General features: G+C 39.9%; 1 protein-coding gene across 1 annotated transcript in view; it reads right to left on the bottom strand.

Moving 5' to 3' along the window:
- The window catches only part of LOC136833092 (uncharacterized), a 532,781-nt gene that overhangs the window by 5,440 nt on the left and 503,549 nt on the right, over positions 1 to 23,792 (bottom strand). Inside the window, exon 10 of the mRNA XM_067094739.1 lies at positions 20,181 to 20,299. The gene's annotated coding sequence lies outside the window, so the exon portion shown is untranslated. The remainder of the gene's footprint in view (positions 1 to 20,180; positions 20,300 to 23,792) is intronic.

Genomic DNA, 23,792 nt, shown 5'->3' with positions numbered 1-23,792 from the left:
CTCTCTCCCCTTGCTAGAGACAGGGTAGGAGATGCATCTGTTAATCCAAAAAGAGCTAGATTGTAGACAGGATACTTAGTCAAGTCACTGGAACACCCGCATGCACACCTGTCCAGCACATGACAGTTTGCTAACTGTCCCTTAGATAGGTATGAGAGAAGGTAGGAGGCCATTCTCACACATATGCACCTCCTTTGCAGCTGAACACCTTAGGTGAGGTGCTACCTGTCCTCAAGAGCTGGGTGATCTACATGACTGCTGAGCAGCCACCACAGAATCCAAGGAAAAAAAAAGAGTATGAAGATCTATGAGCAACGTCCCGAAGGTAAAAAGGAGGCGAATGTGGTCTGTTGTGACCACATTCCCGTCCTTTGTACCTGTCCGACAGGTTCTTCCTGAATGCTACGGGCAGACCAATGCCCTGACCTTACAAAATCTCACTGGAACGTATTGTTGTCCACCACGTCAACTGAGGTGTACGTTCGTTTGATCATACAATGGACCACTGCCTATTCATGGTTCCGGATTCGTGGCTTCACCTATTTGCAGATTTCTCTGTGGAACAAATACAGTAAACCACCAGGATTTGCATTCTCACAATTTGCGGAATTTTCTGTGGAACCTATCTATAAATTATCCACGGGAAAACTCACCCATTCATGGATTTTTTGTACAGCAATATTCTGTATTTTCATATTATTTTCGTGACTAAATACTGTACTGTGCCTACACATACATTTTATAATAAAATAATGATTTACAGTGCTAATATTCAAATATTAATACTAAGTTTAATAAGATTAAATAATATTTAATAAAAATAATTCTCTCTGTCTCTCTCTTACTGAGATGAGAGAATTTTTATGAATATGTAATATTTTTATTTGTTTTGTATGATAAATAAATGATTTACTAATTTTCAAATATTAATATTAATGTACTAAACACAGCAAAATATCAATTCATTAAAGAAAATATAGTGAATTAGTAAGATTTTAGTTCAATATAAATTTTTCCCCTCATCTTTTTCTTAAAGCTTTGGAGTGAGGGGTGTTGGGTGTAACCTGTCAAATATGTCAAAATATATCTTAACATAATGACCCAAGGGTAGAACTATGAAGGATACAGAGAACTCTCTCTCTCTCTCTCTCTCTCTGAGATAGATTTTTTTATGCATTTGTAACATATGTTTTTGTGTACTGTAGTTTTATAAATAAACATGACGTTACTTTGTTATTAATTTGTTCAAATCAAATTTTCCATGCTATAATTACAACTTTTTGCATTTGTATAGAAAATTATTATTAAAATTTTAAACAAATACATGTTACCCAGAAATACGGTTGGCATCCCTGTAAATCAGCATTTGTGAAGTTCCTTCTCTCTCTCTCTCTCTCAGGCATGGTCTTCCCTCTATCCCTCTCTGAATTCTAAATAGAACCTTTGAATTAACATGTGTGAAATTAAATCCCCTTTACAAAAATAAAGTTTATTCTATGCGCTCCTGTCTCTCCCTGTCATTACAAAGTCTCTACATTGTTAAGTCCCTTGTACCAGTCTCAATTGGCCATATTCCCATTACAGCCAATTCTAACAGGCACACACAAGCGACCATCTTGTCATACTGCCCACCGTCATGAAACACCTGCAAAAGCAAAAAGGAGAAAATATCTCCTTAGCTTGAGGCACATTGTTTCTCGTCCATCAAAACATGAACATAAAAAGAATACAGCAACTAATAAAATCACTTGTGCAAATAACAACAATAATTAGCAATTAATGTCTATCTCCAAAGCTCACCATATAGGTGACAGTCTAAAACCAGGGTCCAGGCCACTGCTTGGCTCCAAGCAGAATAAAACATAACACGAAAGGCCTAATCTCAAAGTACAAACAGGAATGTATCCAATGAACTTACATGCTTCGACTCCTCACCTACAAAATAGTTACAACTAGGAATTCTTCTAAAGGGTTCAAAAGACAAAGCTGATGCAAGCTTCCGGTCCCATCGCATCTCTGGTTGATGAACTCTTAATTAACTGCATGCTGACGTACTTCCTCTCCTGCGTGAGTGTCTAAGCACATTAAAAAAACTGACTCCTCACCGCAAGTGCTAGGCTGGAAGACTTTCAATTATTCACCCTCTGCCCTAATGACCTCGTGTGGCACACATTCTCATAATACATATCATTCCTAGTCTTTTCTCGGATTCTTCAGAGTGAGGGGGTGTAAGTACCTGCCAATTAACTTAACATATTGACAAGGTAATGTTGCCCACAGATGGTCATACGGACACAGAAAAATCTTTCTCTCTCTCTTTCCTTCATTAATCATGAATTTCCAACTTTTGATATCTAACGTAAGAATAACTTCTCTCTCTCTCTTTCCAAAGTTATTCTCTCTTTCTTTGTCATAATATGTAAGAAAAAACACTCGCTAGCCAAAGAATAATCAGAATGTGAGAGATGGATAGATAGATAGATAAGATAGATAGATAGAAAGGGAGAGTGGTTGAAAAAAAGATATACTCTCTCTCTCGCGCTCTGTTATTGGCTGGAAGGGTTAGAAGTATGTACATATATATTTTTAAGGTGAAATGTTTAAGATGACTTTGAAATGATATTAATATCATTTCAAAGATTAATAAAGTAATAGGATAATAGTTTATTGTATATTTGATGTAGAATGCTAGTTTAAGGTTCACATTTGGTATTGAGATAGGCAGTCATAAGTGTTTTCAGAGGGGGGAGTTAACTATTCGTGGATTTTAACTATTCGCAGGGGTTGTGGTACACATCCCCCGAGAATACGGGGTTTACTGTATACACATTATTTGCGGAAAATTTGCCTATTTGTGGTATTTTTCATGACTAAATGCACTTTTTGTGATAAAACTATTAAAATATTCAGGTGTAAGCATTTTTTTTAAAGGGTTTTTTGGCATTTTGAACCATCAAAATATGCAGTTACAAGCATTTTTAGAGGGGTTCTAATTTAGTATTCACGGATTTAAGCTATTTGCGGGTGGTAGTGGTATGCATCCCCAACGAATACTGGGGGTCGACTGTACATAAAGTCAAAGAAATGGAGCTCAGAGACACCACTTTTTGGCTGAGTTGGCACCAAAAACAAGTTGTCAGCACTTAGTTTGGAGGTGAAGTCCTAAGTAGTAATGCAAAAGGCCTTCGGGCACTTGGGAGTCTTAGGGTCCTTAGAAACAGAATGTCATACACTGTTGATCTCCCTACGAATCAGGCAGAACGACGGGAGTTGTAAGCCCAAGACTTGAACCATGGATGCGAAAGACGTATCCAAGATGCCAACAGCTTCTGAAGTTCCTTGGTCACTTATCCAAGTACTGACTAGCCCCAACATTTCTAACCATAGATGTGAAAGATGTCTCCTAGATGTCAACAGCATCTAGTGTTCCCAGGAGGTCGCCAATCCAAATACTGACTAAACCCAATCATTGCTAAACTTCACTGACTGGACAAGAACCAATATTTTCAATGGTATGGTCGATGGCTGTTATACCCACAATCAGTAAAGACAGACCCAAACAGTAACAGCTTTGGTGTGATGAGATTGAAGGACTAACCCGACCATCTTCCTAGACTGAACAATTCTTCCAAACGTCGAGGTGTCAAGACCAATTATCATTAACACCGACCCTAGTGACCGAACTTGTCTGTTATACAGCCACCATCCTGGAACGTGTCTGGTTGGCTGCTGTGCTGAGTGTGCTACTGGAGACCCATGCACCCACACTGTCAATTGAGGAGATGACAGGACACCAGCCCTCCACCACTCTTGTTGACCAAGGAACTACTGTAGTACCATTCCTTAACAACACTACGGAACACCTATCCTCAGATCCTGAGGCTTGGAGAGCTAGGAGGATCAGGTTACTGAGGTGTAGATTAGGTCAACTTATGCCAGGTTTAGTTTAGGCTAGGCTAGGTTGGGTTAAGTACCCAGCCTAACCCCTCGAAGAGCAGGTGAATACCTCCTAGTTGATGCCATGAGGCACTAAGTTCCAGGATACTGAAGTGCAGGTTTGGTAAGGTTAGGATAGAATTAGTTAGGCTAGGCTAGGTTAGGTTAAGTACCCAACCTAACCTCTTGAAGTGCAGGTGACTGCCTTTCGGTTGATGCCTTGCAGCACGAAATATCTCCAGAGGGGAAGTGTGTAACAACACTCCAAGGAGATATCTGTCATCTAACCATAAGGCTATAAGCCCTGTCTCACCTCTCTCAGAGAGGGTAGGGAAGGAATGGGGAGACCTTGTCGAAGACCAGAACCCCTTCAATCTGCATGAAGTGAATGAAGGAGTAGAGACTGCCCATAAAGAACTGGTCTTCCCAGTTGTGACAAGTGATCAATAAGGACTTGCAACTGCTGAGCTGGTTGCCCCTGCCGAGACAAGGACAACCTTGCTGTTGTATCTGTTAACCTTGCAGATACTATTCTTGCTTGGGTGAGAGAATGGACTTCTCTGGAACATGCAACTCTCAGGCTGTGACAAAACCAAGAAGTCTGTCTGTCCTAGAGACTCTTAAATATCAGATGTACCCTGAACGGACGTGCCCTAGTCGAAGCCAAGCTGAGAGTCAAATGAAAAACTTGTCGAGAGGTCGGAAGCAAACAACACTGTTAGGCATGGGGCCATCTGCTCTGAAGAGGTACAAAGTCTCTTAGGAAATTAAGCAGAGGAGCTTGCGGAAGGATTGATGGCTAAGTATTCAGAAATACTTGTCCCTCAACCTAATGAAGGAATCAAGTTTGACTCCTGATGGTTGCAAGCACGTAGCTGTCATTTCTGTCTTGAACCAAGGCTGTTGAAATGGGTCAGGAAAGAATAGATCTATGACTGATTTCTAAATACCTGTCACCTTCTCTACGAGAGAGGGATGGCTGTCGAAATTGGGAACCGGGTTGTACAACTGCCACAACAAATTCATACAGTACAACCTTAAACTTCCCTGCACGGGAAAAAACTTCAAGCTGGGATGAACTTGTGGACCAGATGGTTAAAGGGAAGTGGTAGGAACTCGAATCAACGTTATCCTACCAAAGGACATCTGCTACCCAGGATCCAGTCACCATAAAATAACACTTAAGCCTAACTGCACTCCCCACTGGAGGCCGCATGTGGGGAAGCAAGCAGTCTTAGCATCTTATTCCTTCTTCTAAACCTTATTTCACTCTCAGACAAAGGAGGAGTTGAAAGCGATGCCTACCATGTTTCTGTGATCCAAAAGGACCAAAGAAAATCATTGGCACCTTTTGAATCTATCACAAAACTTGATTATATGATGGCCATTGCCTATGACTGATTCCAGACCATATCATTCTGAGGGTGACTTGAAAAAGGGAAAGGACCAATCCTAGCCCTGACATTTCTACCTGGCACACTCTTGGTTCCTAGCATACTCCATAAATAGATTGGTAGTCACATGTCTTGAACACTTAAAACAAAGACTTCAAACGACTCCAGCTGACAATACAACTATGTCATCAAGAGAGGACGAGGGATCCAGAGAGGGAGGATCAGAATACATTCGAGCCGATCTGAAGACCAAAGAATCGACAGTACTGATGAAGAACATGGTCGATCTGTGGAAAAGGGAGACAACATTGTATAGGTGCCGAAGGATGGTTGTATAACACGGCCATGAGAAAAGCTATGAGGGAAGTGGTCCCCCGGCCACATCCCACGGTTCATCCCTCATACGTTGGGAATGGATTCAGTCAGAAGAGGAAGACCTAAGCTGCCCCTTAGACACAATGTCAGAAACGGTCTCGATTAGACGAAGTTGGATGAAGCTGTCCTCAGATACGTCGTCATCTCCCATAGTGCCACTGGTTCATCTTCTCATGGCTGTGGCCTAAGTCTTCATCCTATGATAATACCAAGGTTGAGTAGGAACAATTAGACCTTTACGTATGGGAATACTTTCTTGTGTAAAAACCAAGGATTTGTAGACGTGTAGGAACAACCAAGTTGAGTAGGAACAAATAAACTAAAATTCCTATCCTATCTGTATAATGCTGAAGTACAGTTGTGGAAGGATGTCACTCATTCGATGACAGTCGTAAGGGTCTGGGAGAACCATCCACTTCATTCAGACATGGTTGTTACTGGAAACAGACATTGGCCGCTCTAGGACGTGACTGCAAACTCATGGACGTAAGCGGGGAAGGAAAAACAAGACATGCCCACTATTCATACGAACATGGGTGGGTGCTGTATTCCAGACATTCACAGGAGTCCCAACAATGACCTTCACGGAAGCACCGTCAATGCCATTCACCCGACCGTGGAGGTAGAATTGCTCTTGGAAGGGCGATTTCGTTCAACAGGGGACTCTTCTTAAACGGCAGAGTGGAGGCGCAGCCCCACAGAGCCATGGATTATTGATTATTGATCGTAACCTCGTGAACATGGGGGGGTGGCTGTTACAGATGCCCCATGGATGACAGCCAACCATTCATGTGATCGTTGTAGCGGGAAGCATTCTCTGAAGAACAATCCATCCACTAAGAAGACTGGTTCCGGAGTGGACGCATCATCATCGTGGGACCTCTCCAGACGGCGGTGGAACAACGGCCGCCTGGATCAAACGTCCACAATACAACCCCACTGCGAAGACAGGGAAGGGGAGAAGAGGAGGAGTGGCTCCCCAATGCTCCGCAGGGTACCGCGCCCGGGGTGGCGCCGCGCAGCTGGATCTCCAGTTTTTCTCTGAAGGGATATGGTAACCCGGCTACTATATCCCTACAATTAATCCTAGCCGGTGACATAGAATTAAACCCAGGCCCCTACACGTCCCATCTGCAGCACACGAGTCACAGCTTCTCGCGCGGGGTGGATCAGTCCGCTGCAACTTGTGTGGTGGGTGGGTACACCTTGATTGCACCACACTGAGAACACTAAAAAGACTACAATGTACATTGGAAGTGCATCATATGCCGTAACACACACACACAAACAAACAATAACAATACACAACAAGCACTTCCTATCCAACAAAACACCAACCAACCAACACCACACAGATCACCATCTCCCACATCTACCACACTTTCCTCCAATCCCAGAACACCATCACCCATTCCTACAAATCAAACATCCCCACAAACCCCAACACCCCATAGCACACACTCACCTAACGCCCACAGAAATGCACCACTAAATACACACACTCACACACTTAGACATAATCGCCAGCAACATAAACATCTTACAATTAAACATTGACGGCATTCGCAACAAACACATTGAACTAAAACATTTCATGCACAAACAAAAGATCCACATAGCCATCATTCAAGAAACAAAACTGAAACACACACATAAAACACCCAACATACCAAATTACACAGCCATCGGACAAGACAGACAACATGGTGATGGCGGAGGCCTCATCACATACATACACCATAACATATTCTACATTGAAAAAATGCAGCACATCAGAACACTAACACAAGTAGACAGACATACAGAACTACAAGCATTTAATATCAAAATAGGGCACAATAAACAAATCACAATCATCAACACATACATCCCTCCATAATATTCACCGGGTTTACCAGCAAACTTCACAGTTAGACTGCAGGCGTTGAATACCCTCCCAGATATACTTCTGGGAGGAGATTTCAATGCCAAACACACAGACTGGTACGCCCACCAAGACATCACACTAAGAGGCACAGACATCTCAACACAATTAGACCAGCTATACATACTAAACAACACAGATATGCATACACACATACCACACCAAGCCAACTTTAGTCTCACTTCCCCAGACAACATTTTGCTCACCCAACATAGCACCATCAATCACATGGAAAATACAAACAGACCTATCATCAGACCACCTTCCTATTTTAATAACACTCCAACCACACATGACACTTTCTCACATACAAGACAAACCATCCCTAACTACAAGTGCGCTGCCTGGGATGAGTACTGGAAACCACTGAGCTCATTTCCAGGAGTTAAACCACACACATAACATCATCACAGACACTAAACAATACAACAATACAATTCAACGACATAATAAACAATGCAGACAAAAGAAACGTTCCTAAAGGCAACAGAAAACACTACAACCCAAACTTCACGCCTGACATAAACAGACTCATAACAGAATGAAACAATTTAAGAAATAACACCAACCCCACACACACAAATCACAACAAATCACATACATGATTTAAACACAGAAATAAACACCAAATTAACTCAAAAACAGACAGAGAACTGGCAAACTTTTCCAAGGTACACTAGACTACAGAACCAACCCATCCAAACTACACAAAACTATCAACAGTCTCATCAATTCAAATAGTGGGAACACTCAAAGTCACGCCTCAATCACCACATCTGACAAGATCCCTTCACGCAAAACAACAAGCCAACATCTTAATAAATAAACCACTACGCAAAAATCAGCCACCTACACAAATACAAAGAAGACAGACACATCTACAGATACAAACAACAGTTCCCATTAGATTACACAGTAATACTAGCCACAACAGAAGACACTGCTAGAATCATTAAACAACTTAAAAACTCTGCAGCCATGGGCATCGATAACATTTCAAACATTCATTTAAAACATCTAGGTCCCCATGGCACACAAACACTGACAAACATAGCCAATTATTCATACGCACACTGCATTATACCACCACATTATACATTTGGAAACTGGGGAAAATAATAGCACTTCTAAAACCAAACAAAACACCTACACAAGCAGCTTCATACAGACCTATAACTTTACTCTGCACACCATCAAAAGTAGTAGAACGCCTTATCTTACGCAAACCACACCACACATACCACTGTCACCCACTCAACATGGCTACAGACCACACCGCTCCACAACAACACTACTCACCAACCTTACACAAAAAAATACAAGATGGCATTAACTCCAGACGCCCACCACAAAGAACACTTCTAATCACAATAGATATAAGTAAAGCCTTTGACGCCATCTCTAGACCACTTCTCATCAACAAAGTTTACAACACCACACTACACAACAACACCAAACGCTGGCTCGCCAATTACTTAACAGAGAGACAAGCATTTGTACACTACAATGGCGAGTCATCCAAAATCAGAAACTTCCTGAACGGCGTCCCCACAAGGCTCCGTCCTAAGCCCAACATTTTTAACCTATTCATGCATGACATACCAACACCACCTAACAACATATACATCTCCTCATATGCAGACGATCTAACAATCATATCAATACATGCAGACAAAAATGTATGCTCCACACAAGTACAGACTTACATAACACAACTTGAAAACTGGCTCACACAAAACAGATTACAGGTAGCACCAACAAAATCCACAAGTACACTACTCACTAGTCACAACAAAGAACATCAGTACAGACCCACAGCAACACTGAACAACACCACAATTCCACACACACACGAAACAAAAGTCCTAGGGGTCACATACAACACTTCAATGTCATTTGCTCCACATGTCAGTAACATCATCAAGAAATGCAGACCTAGACTAAATGCACTAAGATCACTAACAGGAACAACATTTGGACAACAAAAAGAAACGCTCATCACAGTATACAAACAATACATCCGCTCCATAATAAACTACGCCAGCCCAGCCTGGCACCCTGCCATATCCAACACACAACTAAACAAACTACAAATAATACAAAACACAGCTCTTAGAATCATCCTTGGCAGTACACAATCCACACCAATAGAACACTTACACGCCGAAACCAAGATTCTCATCATTAGGCAACACTTAGACATGAGAGGCACACAATTCTTGGCATCGGTCATAAACAACACAAACAGCCCAGCCCATGCTATTACCTTCAAGACCACCCTCCAACACACAGGCAAATAGCGAATACACCACACAGACACTATACAAATATCTTGAATTCTATACCACCACCCACAAACATCACACAAAACAAAAAGCACATCCATACTCATCTCACCAGACAAGCACTTAATAACCTTCCCAACAACAAAATACTCGGCACCCCCCCACCCAACATAAGCAGCACAGAAACACAGCTCTCAAGATTGGAGAAAGTACACCTGACTCGACTTCGCTGTGGTCATCACCAATCACTAAACACCTACAAACACCGCATAGACAACACCCAAACAGACATATGTCCACTCTGCCAAGTTAGTTCCCACACAATTACACATCTCTTAGTAGATTGCCCTAACTTGGCAGCCCTTAGACAACAACACAACATCCACACTACCACACAGTTATGGTCGGATCCAGTAAGCGTGGTGTCCTTCTTCTTTGATTGCAGGCTTCCTGGCATAACAGAGTCTGGGGAACCACAACAACAACAACAACAACAACAACAACTAAGAAAACTTCACATGAACAGGGGAAAAACTCTCAGAAGAGCTGTCTCATTCTTCTCTAAACTTCCACAGAATGTGGATGGGGGCGTGGTCACGGACGTGCTGCTGTGGCAACGTTTTCGAGCAGGAATGTGAAGGAATGAAGGAACATCCACATACTTGACACACTCAGGCTAAGTAGAAGAAACTCCAAGTCTATGTCCATAGACAGGGAATTGAAGAAAACAGTGAAAACAACTGTAGAAAGGACACAGCAGTGCAACATCTGTATGAAAGTGCAATACCTGCAAGGATGTACAACATCCATGTGAGTGTGGAGTCTATGTGCAACATCTGCACTGCTGTGCTTCTTCTTTTTTGAAGAGTGAATCTTCGGCTAAAGAAGTTGGGCAAACTGCAGCAACGTCACGATCGAACAACATAGTGGCCAAGGAAAAGCTTACTTTTTCCTACCTGATCATAGAGCACAAAGCAAAGACACATATGTGCAAAATTGCACAGCAACATATCTGCTTTCGTTGGAAAGCATATCTTTGGCTAATATGTCCGGAAAACTTCAGCAACATCACTGAAAACGGCAACCAGGAACTGCTCCCAAAAGGAAACTTGCAGGAAGGGAAGCACAAGTACACCAAGAACTTTGTAGAACTGAAGAAATGCTCATCCATGCCCTGACGGATAACGGAAGGAAGTGAAGATGACGATCCAGGTGGGAGTTGCACTGACGGCAGATGTACGTTCGGGGAGGAACGTCAAGGGAAGACACAGGCATGACATACAGCAAAAGACAAAGGTGAAGGCTCGACTTCTACTGCAGAACCAACGATGAATGCAGGGGTGAATTAGCCCATGAAGCTACAGCACACAGCAAAGATGTACACACACGTGAACCAAAGTTGAGCGGGTGAACGTGGCTTGTAGGCCGTCTCTCTGAAGAAGTGTCATATTTTTCATTCCTGTCCTTAGCACATGTCCGAATGTGTAACTTCCAGGGAAGGAAGAAATCAGAAAGACTGTGATACAGCAAACGACAATGAAGAAAGCGAAGGAGGCGATTAAAATCAAGAAAAGCTGTCCTCATCGTGTGAAGAGCGAAGAGAGAGGGGATTCCATGCTTGAAAGCAGTAGAGCTCTTGTATATGCATTAAAACACCACTGCACTGAAGCAAGGGAACCCTCTTCCATCTCAAGCTTCTCAATCTCAATCAACATCTGAAAGACTGAAATATTACATTCTAAGTAATAGTGTAGTCGACATAAAAATTGTTTGTTTCTGAGAGAAAACGCTTCAGAACAAACAAGAATAGATGTATAACAAAGATGTTCGATAACATGAGGTTGTGAAGGCGTCTAAAAATAGAACAGAATAAAAGAAACACCAAGGCTAAGACAAGAGTTGGGTTTGTGCTATATCAAAAGGCAAAACAAGTTAGAGAGAATGTTAAAGAGAAATACTCACAAAGCTAAAATGAGATGATGATAACTGCGCAGCATAACTGTGTGGGAAAAACTATGCAGCAAGAAGGAGCAAAAAAAACCAAAAAAGTAAAAGAAAGCAGATATGTTATAAGGTTGCAATATTTCAAAAATAAGCAAAATATCTCAAAAAACTAAAAGAAAATTAAAAAATAAGTTCAACGGCAGGCAGCAGAAGAGACACATCTGTTTCTGAACGCAGCCAAAAGAAAAGTGGATGCTTACCATCTGGATAGGAAAGATTCCTCCCTTTCCGTCGGTAGCCATGTTGTTTTTACTTAAACTGCCAGCTCCAGCTTGTGCTGAAAGTAATTCCCATACGTAATGACCGAGGGTTTAAATAAGCGTAGGAATGACTAAAGAAAACTACCACCTTCACATATGAAGGTGCGCGCCTATACACCAATGTGTACCTTCATGCTCCCAAAATTCAAGAGCGGGATCTCCTAACAACTAAAGATAAGATAGAAAGCATGGTTACTATCATATTTGGTTCAAGAGAAAGCATCCCCACTACAACGATAGGACTAAGGGCTTTACACCTCATGTTAAATTTGAACATTTTGCAAATATGAGCAAAAACAGTGACATCTCCCCTGAGCTGCATGACAACCTTCTCTGGCGAAAGTTTTTAAAGGAAATAAAGACATGCTTAAGGTACAGAAGCCATGAGGATTACTTTAAAATATAGTAAAAGCTCAGGAATCAACTCTGTGTACACTGACATGAGCATTCTTGGATATAAGAGTGTTTGGTCTCCTAACACCACAGATAAATACTTAACTCTTCCTCTTAAAGGTTTATGTATGTCCAGGTAAACCCTTCAGAGTTCTAGCTGGATATAACGCAGCCACTTCTTCATTACCTACTAAACCTGTTAAATTAGGTACTTCTATATCTTTTCTCTACGCAATGAAAGAAAAGAGAGAGGTTGCCACTAGGACAAAGCCCACTTACAAAAAGGGCTTGAAGCTCGCTAATATAAACCTTTTAGAGCTCTAACTGGACATGAGACAGCTACTTCATTGTCTAGCAAAGCAGGTAAATTAGGCACTGTCACAAATATAGGAAGGGCTTTCACTTCCATATCTTTTCTCTAAGCAATGAAAGAAAAGAGAAGTTGCCACTAGAACAAAGCCCGCATACAAGAAAGGGCTTGAAGCTCACTAATACACTTTGCCGCAGCAAGAACTAAAAGAAAGGTGTCTTCAAAGCTCTTAAGTGATGCCTTATCAAAAGGCTCAAATTGAGGTTATGCTGAAATCTGAAGGACTACGTCTAAATTTCATCATCAACCACGATAGGAAGACTGAAATTTCCTGCACAAAAGATTGAAGACCTCTTCAAACTTTAAACCGTGAGCAATATTCCAGTCAGCATAATGCAGAACTGAATGTAATGTAAAGCAGTATCCTTTGATCACTATGACAGAAAACTGCTTTGTATACCTGAGATACTGGCAGAACTTAAATCAGGATATCTAGTGAACAGGTGTGGATATCACTCTGGGCAAGCACCAGCATCAATAAACTGACCACTGTTATTGATACACAAAGCTAACAGTGTAGGGCCTTCTAGATTTAAGGATTACTTCCTTGGCCATTCTAGAAATGCCCTTAGTTCGTAACAGACAACTGACAATCTCCATGCAGTCAGATGAAGGATGTGGGGGTTTGAAGGAATCTTCTCAACTAAGACTGTTTGGCGGAATCTTCTCAAATAAGACTGTCTCTAAAGATCTTTCCTGAATATAAAAAGACAAGGAACATTTACCACCAGGAAAGGAAGCTGGGGAACAAATCCCTTTAGGGCCACCAACAAGCTATCAAAATCATCTTTGTGTTTTGCAAAGCTCACAACTTGTTGAGTATTTCCTCAAAACAGCAAACAGGAAAAGCATAAAGGTCTAGATTTGACCATTCTTGAAGGAAAGCATCAACTGCCCACGCCTGAGGATCCTGGCGTGGGCGGCAGTAAACTGGGATAGTGTTTTGGTCAGTCATAAACAGATTGGTGTTTGGGTCTCCCCACAGGTTCCACAACTTCTGGCAAACCTGAGGAAGAGGAGGCAAGCCTTTTCTGCTGAGTTAGTTTTCAATAACAATGTTTTTCCCTAGGACAAAGCGAGGTAAAGGAATAATGTTGTTGGACTGTCCAAAGGAGAAGGAAGTTTTTTTGCTAGTCTGAACAAATCTCTTGATATGTGCCTCCTTGTCGTCTTGTGTATGAATCGAGAGGTTGAATTGTTGAAAAAGACTGTGATCGTATTGTCTCTGACTATATGTTCTGCTTGCAGAAGACCATCCCAAACTGCCAAAAGCTGCAGGCTGTTTACCTTCCAACTCCCTGAAATCACGTTTCTCAGAATGACCCCCAAATCTGCCTCCGAGACATCTGAGGACAGTGTAAATGTTCTTGAGGTCTACAGGCCAACCAATTAAGTCATCAAAAGTGGTAGAAAACTGTCTACTCATCTCTCTGTTGCAAAATCTTCATCCCCATATAAACAACTGACTGGATTGGAAAAGCATAGATAAGTCAACACTGAATAAAATGTCCACCTCTGAGGTTAGATATAAAACAAATATTCACCCTCAAGGTCATCAGAAACAAACTGGTAACAATGAACCAGTTGTCCAAATATGAGAGAACTACTCTGATACTAAGCAGATGACTCCATCCTGCTGAAAGTTCCAACACACAGGAGGATACTTTTCTTCTACTGAAGGTGTACCGGGATGTGGAAGTACGTGCCCTACATGTCGACAGAACTCATCCTTTGCCCTTCCGAAAGGCTGCCAGGACCAAACTAAATGACTCATTGAAAAGGGATTATTATGAATAAATTTGTTGAGGCTGGAAATGCCCAAAACTGGCCTCCAGCTCCCTCCCTGAGGTCTTGGGAACAAGAAAAAATAATGGTAAAACCTTGGTAACTAGAATAAAAATGGCTTGATGACCTTGTTGCATAACAACTGTCCAATCCACACCTCCCACCTCAGAACTTCTCTGTATTAAGAGTGTGGAGAGGATATCAGGAAGCTGATAGGGGTAAATATATAAAAAAAGGTACAAAGTATCCTTCCCTGAGAATCATAACTAGCAAAGGTTCTTATTGAAGCTTTGCCAGACACTTCTGAAACTCTGCATACGGTTTTCTGAGGATCCACACAGCCTACAAAACATCAGTTATGGTTATGTGTTATTTTTTTCAACTAGAATGTCAGCCATATCACTAATGAAGCAGAACTCGAGGGTGGTTTGGGAAATTCTACATGGAACTTACATGCAAAAAAGGCAGGACCCTAGAGGGAAGTTAAGGACCTTGACTACTGGGAAGACTACAATTCTTAAAATTATAGTCTCGAAAGGAGAAGAGAACGCTACATGATAATACAGGCATGGAAACAGATAGAAGGAATTACTGAAAACAATATGGAGCTAAATATATCAGAAAGAGCAAGCAGAGGTAGATTAACCCTTAAACGCTGAGCCTCTATTTACAAAAGTGTCTGCCGTATGCCGGCGGGTTTGGGAGTTAGTGCCGAAGAGGAAAGAAAGTTTTTTTTAAAAAATCACAGAATGCTTAGTTTTTAATATTAAGAGTTCATTTTTTGGCTCCTTTTTTCTCATTGCCTGAAGTTTAGTATGCAACCACCAGAAATGAAAAAAATATCATTATCATATATAAATACTGGAATATATGACAGCACAAAAAAAAACTTCATATATAATTGTATACAAATCACGCTGCGAGCAAAACAGTTAAAGCTAATGAGCTATTTTTTTTCGTTGTATTTTACACTAAATTGCGATGATTTTGGTATATAACAAATTGTAAAATGATCAAAGCAACACAGAGAAAATATTATCACAAAATTCGTGACGCGTGGACGTAAAAAAAGTTTTTTTCAAAAATTCACCATAAATCGAAATATTGTGCTAGAGACTTCTCGTTTGTTGCAAAATGAAGGTAAATGATTGAATATTACTAGAATGTAAGAGTTTTAGCTTACAATTGCATTTTTCGACCATTTCGGTCGAGTCAAAGTTGACGGGAAGTTGAAATTTCTGCACTTATTGTGATTTATATGAAAATATTTCAAAACTGATAAAAGCTACAACCATGAATTATTTTTTGTTGTATTCTACATGAAATTGCCCACATTTTCATATATAAAACGTTATGTAATGGCTAATATAAAACGGTGCAAAAATTACGACAAAGTGAATTTCTGAGATTTTCAGCAGAGTTAGCGTGGACGTAAGGAAAAATTTTCAAAAATTCACCATAAATCAAAATATTGCGCTAGAGACTTCTTGTTTGTTGCAAAATGAAGGTCAATGACTGAATATTACTAGAATGTAAGAGTTTTAGCTTACAATTGCATTTTTCTACCATTTCCGTCAAGTCAAAGTTGACCGAAGGTTGAAATTTTGGCACTTATCGTGATTTATATGAAAATATGTCAAAATTGATAAAAGCTACCACCATGAGTTATTTTTTGTTGTATTCTACATGAAATTGCGCACATTTTCATACATAAAACTTTATGTAACAGCTAATATAAAACCATGCAAAAATTACGACAAAGTGACTAAAGAGTTTCTGAGATTGTAAGAGCCTGATGCCGTCTCTTCCAAACGTGTGTGTTCGTGTGTTTGTCATCCATCGGAGTGGCGAGACATTTGGCGTCTTCACAAACAGAAACATACACACAGTTTGATACAGAAGATTCATTGGAACATTATGAGTACAAGATTAGAATGCTTGCATGGCAATGCAAGTAGTGGTGATTGTACATACATCACGACAACAATGGTTAGGGAGAAACAGACGGAAATATTGTATGGTTGAAATTGCGTTCCTTTAGAGAAAGAAAACGAGATGCTCTTGTTGTCTTGTCCACTCCGATGGACGATGAACACACACGTGTTTAAAGGAAGAGATGGCATCAGGCTCTTACAAGATTTTCAGCAGTTAGCGTGGACGTAAGGAAAAAGTTTTTTCAAAAATTCACCATAAATCGAAATATTGTGCCAGAGACTTCTCGTTTGTTGCAAAATGAAGGTAAATGATTGAATATTACTAGAATGTAAGAGTTTTAGCTTACAATTGCATTTTTCGACCATTTCGGTAGAGTCAAAGTTGACCGAAGGTTGAAATTTTGGCACTTATCATGATTTATATGAAAATATGTCAAAACTGATAAAAGCTACAACCATGAGTTATTTTTTGTTGTATTCTACATGAAATTGCGCACATTTTCATATATAAAACTTTATGTAACAGCTAATACGAAACAGTGCAAAAATTACGACAAAGTGACTAAAGAATTTCTGAGATTTTCAGCAGAGTTAGTGCAGACGTAAGGAAAAAGTTTTTTTCAAAAATTCATCATAAATCGAAATATTGTGCTAGAGACTTCTCGTTTGTTGCAAAATGAAGGTCAATGATTGAATATTACTAGAATGTAAGAGTTTTAGCATACAATTGCATTTTTCGACCATTTCGGTCGAGTCAAAGTTGACCAAAGGTTGAAATTTTGGCACTTATCATGATTTATATGAAAATATGTCAAAACTGATAAAATCTACAACCATGAGTTATTTTTTGTTGTATTCTACATGAAATTGCAAACATTTTCATATATAAAACTTTATGTAAAGGCTAATAGAAAACGGTGCAAAAATTACGACAAAGTGACTAAAGAATTTCTGAGATTTTCAGCAGAGTTAGCTGATGCTTTCTTTTGGGATAAGAAAGAAGTCACGCATGCGCAGCTGGGTCACTCTTGTAAACAAAACAACTGCGTGATCCATGAACTCCCAGCATCCCTCAAGGCACGTGATTTAAAATTTTTTGCAAACGAGGCCTATAAGTATTTTTCCGCGAATATTTAAACAAACTTTTTGTATTCAACGTATTTTACGTCCACTTGGCACCCGACAGACAACTTTTTGTCGACGTAAAATACGTCCAGTCAGTGTTAAAGGGTTAATAGTGCCCAAAACTATACCAGGAAAACTAAGGAAAGCACACAGGACATTAATCCACTATGCACCAGCATCGATAATGCAGCGTCTATTCAATGCGTTACCAGCTCATCTGAGGAACATATCAGGAGTAGTGTAGATGTGTTTAAGAATAAGCTCGACAAATATCTAACCTGCATCCCAGACCATCCAAGACTGGAAGCTGCAAAATATACCAGAAGATGCATTAGCAATTCTCTGGTAGACATCAGAGGTGCCTCACACTGAGGGACCTGGGGCAACCCGAACGAACTGTAAGAAGTGTAAGAAGTAAGAAGACCAGCCAAAGACTCTCCCTCCCAGTGAAAAGAAGCCTCAAAACAGTTACCAGAGTGAATGTCCCCTCCCGCTTCCCAACTCCCACCAAATGATCGGTGTGAGACAATGAAGGGGAGATGGCTCTCTTGGGAGCTGAAACAGTAGGTGGAGGGTAGGTGCAAAAGACCTCCTTTGGTGTCACCGGTGGAGTATTCACCTCTGATGACAGGTGAGATCTTCCTGGCCTTCTTCTTCTTGGCTTAAAATCTTACCCACTGCTCTGATGGCACTCCTGTCACTCAGAACATGGATCCTCCCCATTGCAAAAGAAATGTTTTCTGCAATATGTACACAGTGCATGCAGGTGATCTTCAACACTTGATAGGAACCATAAAAGGTCTGTCAATCCCAGGACAGGGCTTGATAGTGAGGGGTTTTCTAGGTGCAGAGAAAATGGTTGGCATAATTATTTATGGGTTTGATCCATTTCAAGGCAAACAAAACAAATCTATCACTCACAGAAAAAGAAAAAACCAAAATACTCAATACCACAGAGCATGAAGTAAATAACAGCGAAGGTAGCTCCAGAAAACCCAGAAAAGACATCTGCATCTGACAGCGGCCAAAAGAAAAGTGGCATGCAGACTGAAATATGGGTGGGGCCTCCCCGTTCTTGCCAGTATGTTTTTTAAAAGCCATTCCAGCTTGCATTCACAAGTTTATACTAGTGAAAAGCATGAGGGTTTGTATTTGTGTAGGAACAAATTATTAATTAAAAGCAATTTTAAAAATGTGGAAAACTTGAATGGTATTCTGGATATCCAAATTGGCTTATGAGAACCTTGCTCTTGGTGTTTTATAACCCTGATGGAAAGTTCATATTCCAAGGGAATACCCATTTTGTAGCATTCCATATTGAACCCCACCTTCTATCCACTTAAGATCTGCTGAGCTATAGTACAGAAATTTGACAATTACAGTATACATTCTCAATGAAAATATAATCCTCCTCAATGGGAAAAGGAAGTGATACAAAATGATAAGAATAGATATGACTTGATGATACATGAAATATCAGAAAAGAATGCATGTGTAACAGCAGAAAAATTAAAAATGAATTGGTCTGACACATGAAGAGCTTCCAGACATTGCTGCACATGCACACTGATCATTTGGCAAGACAGAGGTACCCTCTTCCCTCGGAGAGTGGTTGTTAAATTAAATCTCATAACAAATAAAATGGCTGTAAATTATTGGTTTGATATTAAACAATAACAACTTGAATATTGTTTTACTGGATATCAAAGAAATAATTTTAAAAAGGCATCCAAAAGAAGAAATATCTGTCATCCTACAGGCAACATGCTGACAAGAAAAACAGATGAATAATAAAGTACCCAATCACTTTTTCCACATCTAAAGATGGATTGCCAGTTATTTAGACCATCTTTACATGCACTTTATGTTTGTACACCATTAATTTAATTACAATCTTATCTTTAATAGTTTAAATGGTGCTGACACTGAAATGGTTTACCTTTCTACAAAACATAACACATTCATCAGCAACTTATATTTAATAACATGGTTAAGCCATACCCCTACTTTTGGCAATTCCCAGCTATCTGGCAATGGTTTTCCAGTGATGTGAGGTACTTTTGCATTGACGTAAATTTTCAACCTTAGTTTTATAATTTGGATAATCAAAGGATTATTAATGTAAAATGATAAAACATTGGATCTTCCCCTTATAAACTAAAATTCATATATACTGAACTACCTTATCTTTTGTGAATTACGGAAGAAAAATGGAGACTATGAAAAGAATGTAATAACTGATATGTGCTGATGAAAGCTTTAAATGATGTAAAAAGGAGTTGAAGAGACTTGGAAAGTTTCACACTGTATAAAGCAAAAAAAAAAAATAAATAAATAAAAAAAACTGGAAGAATAATTTCTTTAATGTTAAAAAAAATCAATATTATCAGCTAACCTTGTCTTCCTTATGATTTACTGCTGAATCATCATTTTCAATGTCAGTCATGTCTGAATCTGAAGAAATAATACCACATGATGCTGCATGAGCTTCAATTTTTGTAGCATCAAATAGTCCTGAATAAAAAAGAAAGTACTGTAATACTATTATAAATAAAAATTGTAAAACAAAATTATAAAAAGCAATGTAATGGTTCCTAGTACTGTATACAAGACATACTGAGCAAGCCATCAAATGGATGAAGGTGATACAGGCAGCAAAAATTCAAGTTGGTGCAATGGTTCCAAGTGAAACAGATAAGCAGCCTTACCTTGTAAAAGATCTCAAGAACACAGAACGTTAAAGGGTTACATTTCTGACCTACTCTGTAGGCTAAGGAGCTTAAAAGTCACCAGAAAATGTGGACTTAAATGTTAAACAACATAAAAATTAGCCTAACAATTTTCATTTGTTATTATACAATATTATTTTACCTACAATTGATTGAAGCTTCAGAGAGAGATAAGTACAAGCTTCTTTCCTCAGTAAAACACTGAAAACAATGTCCCTCTAAACAATCTCCACACCAGCAGTGTCGTGGGTAGATGCAAAAATGTTGAAATATATTGAAAAGAAAATCTCTTTTCCAAGACGTGACTGCTTCCTGTGTTTGCCTGAAGATGTCATCACCAGTCAGTTACTGCTGTCAACACCTCATGGACAATTAGAGATTCGATGACAATCCTTTCTTGTGGAAACGACACCACATGGTATCTCATGCCATGACTTTGTAACATTGTGCAATATTCGATCCACACTGCATCAGAAAATTTGTTCTGGAAGCTTCTATGGCGTGACTGGAAAGGGGCGGTTTTTAAGGTACCAAGCATTATGCAGAAAATAAAAAACTCCAGATATGGGAATGACGACTGTCTGTCGTCACTAGCTCTGCCCATACAGTGGCATATAAGCTTCCAGAGGAGACCTCCCAAGACAGAGATAGAAACAGATAGAGACAGAGAGGGCATCAGAGGTCAGATGAAGCAAGGTTCCAATTAGAGTATCCCCATCAGACGACTCTTACTCTTCTCCATAAAAACCTTGTTCTGCCGGAAATGAAGAGAAGCAGCCAGCCCTTCCTGCTTGTGATGAGAAGTCCCTAAGCCCTCCAAGTTTGAGACGAGGTGAGGCAGCGAGCCCTACATACCAGTGATGAAGAAAAGTAGTCAGCCCTTCCTGCTTGTGTGGGGGAGGAGTCGCCAGTCCTTCCTGCCCTTCATTTGCACAATCTCTGGATTCTTGGAGAAACAGCATTTGCTGCATCTTCCTGAAGACATCCCTTTTGTGGCGTCTACAAGCCCGTGGTCATCGTACCAGTAACATCTCTGCTGAGTTCCCAGCTGCCCTGCTGTGACGTCTTCAAGCCCATGGTCATCGTGCCAGCATCATCTCTTCAGCTGAAACCCCAGCCAAGAAGGATAACTCACCAACTCGCCATTTAAGTATTAAGATTGCTCTACCTTGCAACCTGTTTCCCCTAACTATAACTGCTTACAGTACATTTGTTTTGTTTAGTGTTGCACTGAATGAGAGCAAAGGGGAAACAACATTTCATTTTTTTTTTTGTAAATAAGGTTGTAAATAAATGTGTTGTAGTGTTGTGTGAGTTTCTTTTTACACTCATTTCCCATATTTCGATTGCTGGTGTTGAAAAATTATTGTTTAGAGTTTGAAAGAACCTGGAACAATTCTTGGATTGTGACAAGCAGACCCTGGGATTTTCAAGCTATAACAGCAAGATTAAGAAACTGTGCATATTAAAATTATGAGTTCTCATATCATGTTTAATTCACACATTGAAAATCTAGCAAGTACTGGCAACACATGAAATCATTGGGTAACCAGTGATACCATTTTCAGATACCATTTCCCTTTAACTAAGCATTAAAAACAGCTAGTTTTCACCTTGTTACAACAATAATTTAGTGAATGTTATTTGTTTCTTAATCTCGTTTCTCTCCTGATAGGTTTTTTAAAAACCTGGATCTAGCAATTACAAAAACTCTGTGATGGCAACATGACCATGAGAAGACTTCAAAGTTCACACACTGCACTTTAGTCACTCAACTAACTATTTACTTAGCTGGGTTTTTATTTGAACTTTGGTGGAGAAAAAAAAAACAACAGTTGTATGTGAAAGTAAATTTTAAACACAGCTGCTCTCTGTTTCTGTTACCTTGGTATCAATGTGATAAAAAAAAAAAAATGTGCTATTATACTCAATATTTTTTCTTACATAAAACTCTGGGGATGAAAATATGATTAAAAGTTAGAAGGGCTTGATTTGCAATTAGTGCTTAAATGTAAAACCAATTTCAACATCATTAATGCAGACAGTAATTCTGAAGTGAAACAGTAGACCTAGTTAAATTATTACTGCTTAAATATTAGTAATAAACATAATTTATTTTCATATGCCTAGTTACACTTGCTATTACTTGTAGGCTTAACACCATAAACTGACATTTCACAATGAAGCCTTGTGTATCAATATGAATTCTTATTTCTTTTAAAAGTTGTCTCACTAATATCATTAATGAAAAGAAAAATATCAATAATTTATTTACCTGTTCAGGTAATCTATTTTGACACTTGGCAAGTGCAGCCAAAAGTCCGTCTATGCAATGAACACTGAACATTTGATTTCTGAGCTCGTCCCTGCATCAGCTGGTGAAATTCCTATTAAGCACGAATTTCTAGGTATAAATATTGCTAAATATACCAGAGAAAAAAGCTATCAGGAATGCTGGGGTTACTACCCCCAGATCGAACATCTATTATGAAATAGACGTCGGTATAGATAAGGGTGAGTGATTGTTGTCACTGCCACAGGACTGCACTCTGAAGACATCCCAATGACAAAACCCGGGCGTGAGGAGCCGATCTAACGCCCGCACTCACCTGCCCGTAACCGACGACCCCAGCGCCATCTGTACTCATTCCATTCTAGCACGTTTTTCCTTTAAGAAGGCTTTTTCTTGTGCTGGTTTTTCACCCAATTTTCCTTGAGTTGACCATGTCTTCAAGCAATTTCACCTTTATGAAGTTAAGTACCATCTTCTTGTGGGGTTTTATTATCAGTGAGGCTCTTATTGGCCCGTAAGTTAATATTTACAGGGTCATATATCGGGCGCTCCCCGGCGTTCACCGCCTCCGCCATGATGACCTTGAGGTACACCCTTACCGCTTGTTTCTGCAGGGGTTTCTCTCGGTCGTTTACAATTTTATTCATGTCTTGTAATTCCCCTTCAAGAAGTTCCTTTTGGAGGCATTTATCTATGTCGGGTGGTTCCTGGTACCTTGATTAGCGTCATTCCTCACGGAGGCTTCCTCCCCTTATTTTGGTTCTTACAGTTAATTCATAGCTTATACCAGGCTCTCGCGCTAGTAGATTCCCTCTCCAAGGTGGTGCTTTCTTTTGTCAGTTTCTCTGATTTGTAGTGTAATGGATGACATGGATAATTCGGATTTATTGTGGTCCGGGCTCGGCGTCAGGAGCAGCCAGTTGGTTGCCTACCTCCTGTTCGCCTCGCTCGGTTAGGCTATACGCTTAGCACAAGTTCTTATATT

The sequence above is a fragment of the Macrobrachium rosenbergii genome, chromosome 51 (assembly GCF_040412425.1).
Source record: "Macrobrachium rosenbergii isolate ZJJX-2024 chromosome 51, ASM4041242v1, whole genome shotgun sequence".
In the NCBI taxonomy this organism is placed as follows: domain Eukaryota; kingdom Metazoa; phylum Arthropoda; class Malacostraca; order Decapoda; family Palaemonidae; genus Macrobrachium; species Macrobrachium rosenbergii.
The sequence above is the reverse complement of the archived record's forward strand: the minus strand, read 5'-3'. Positions and strand labels throughout refer to the sequence as shown.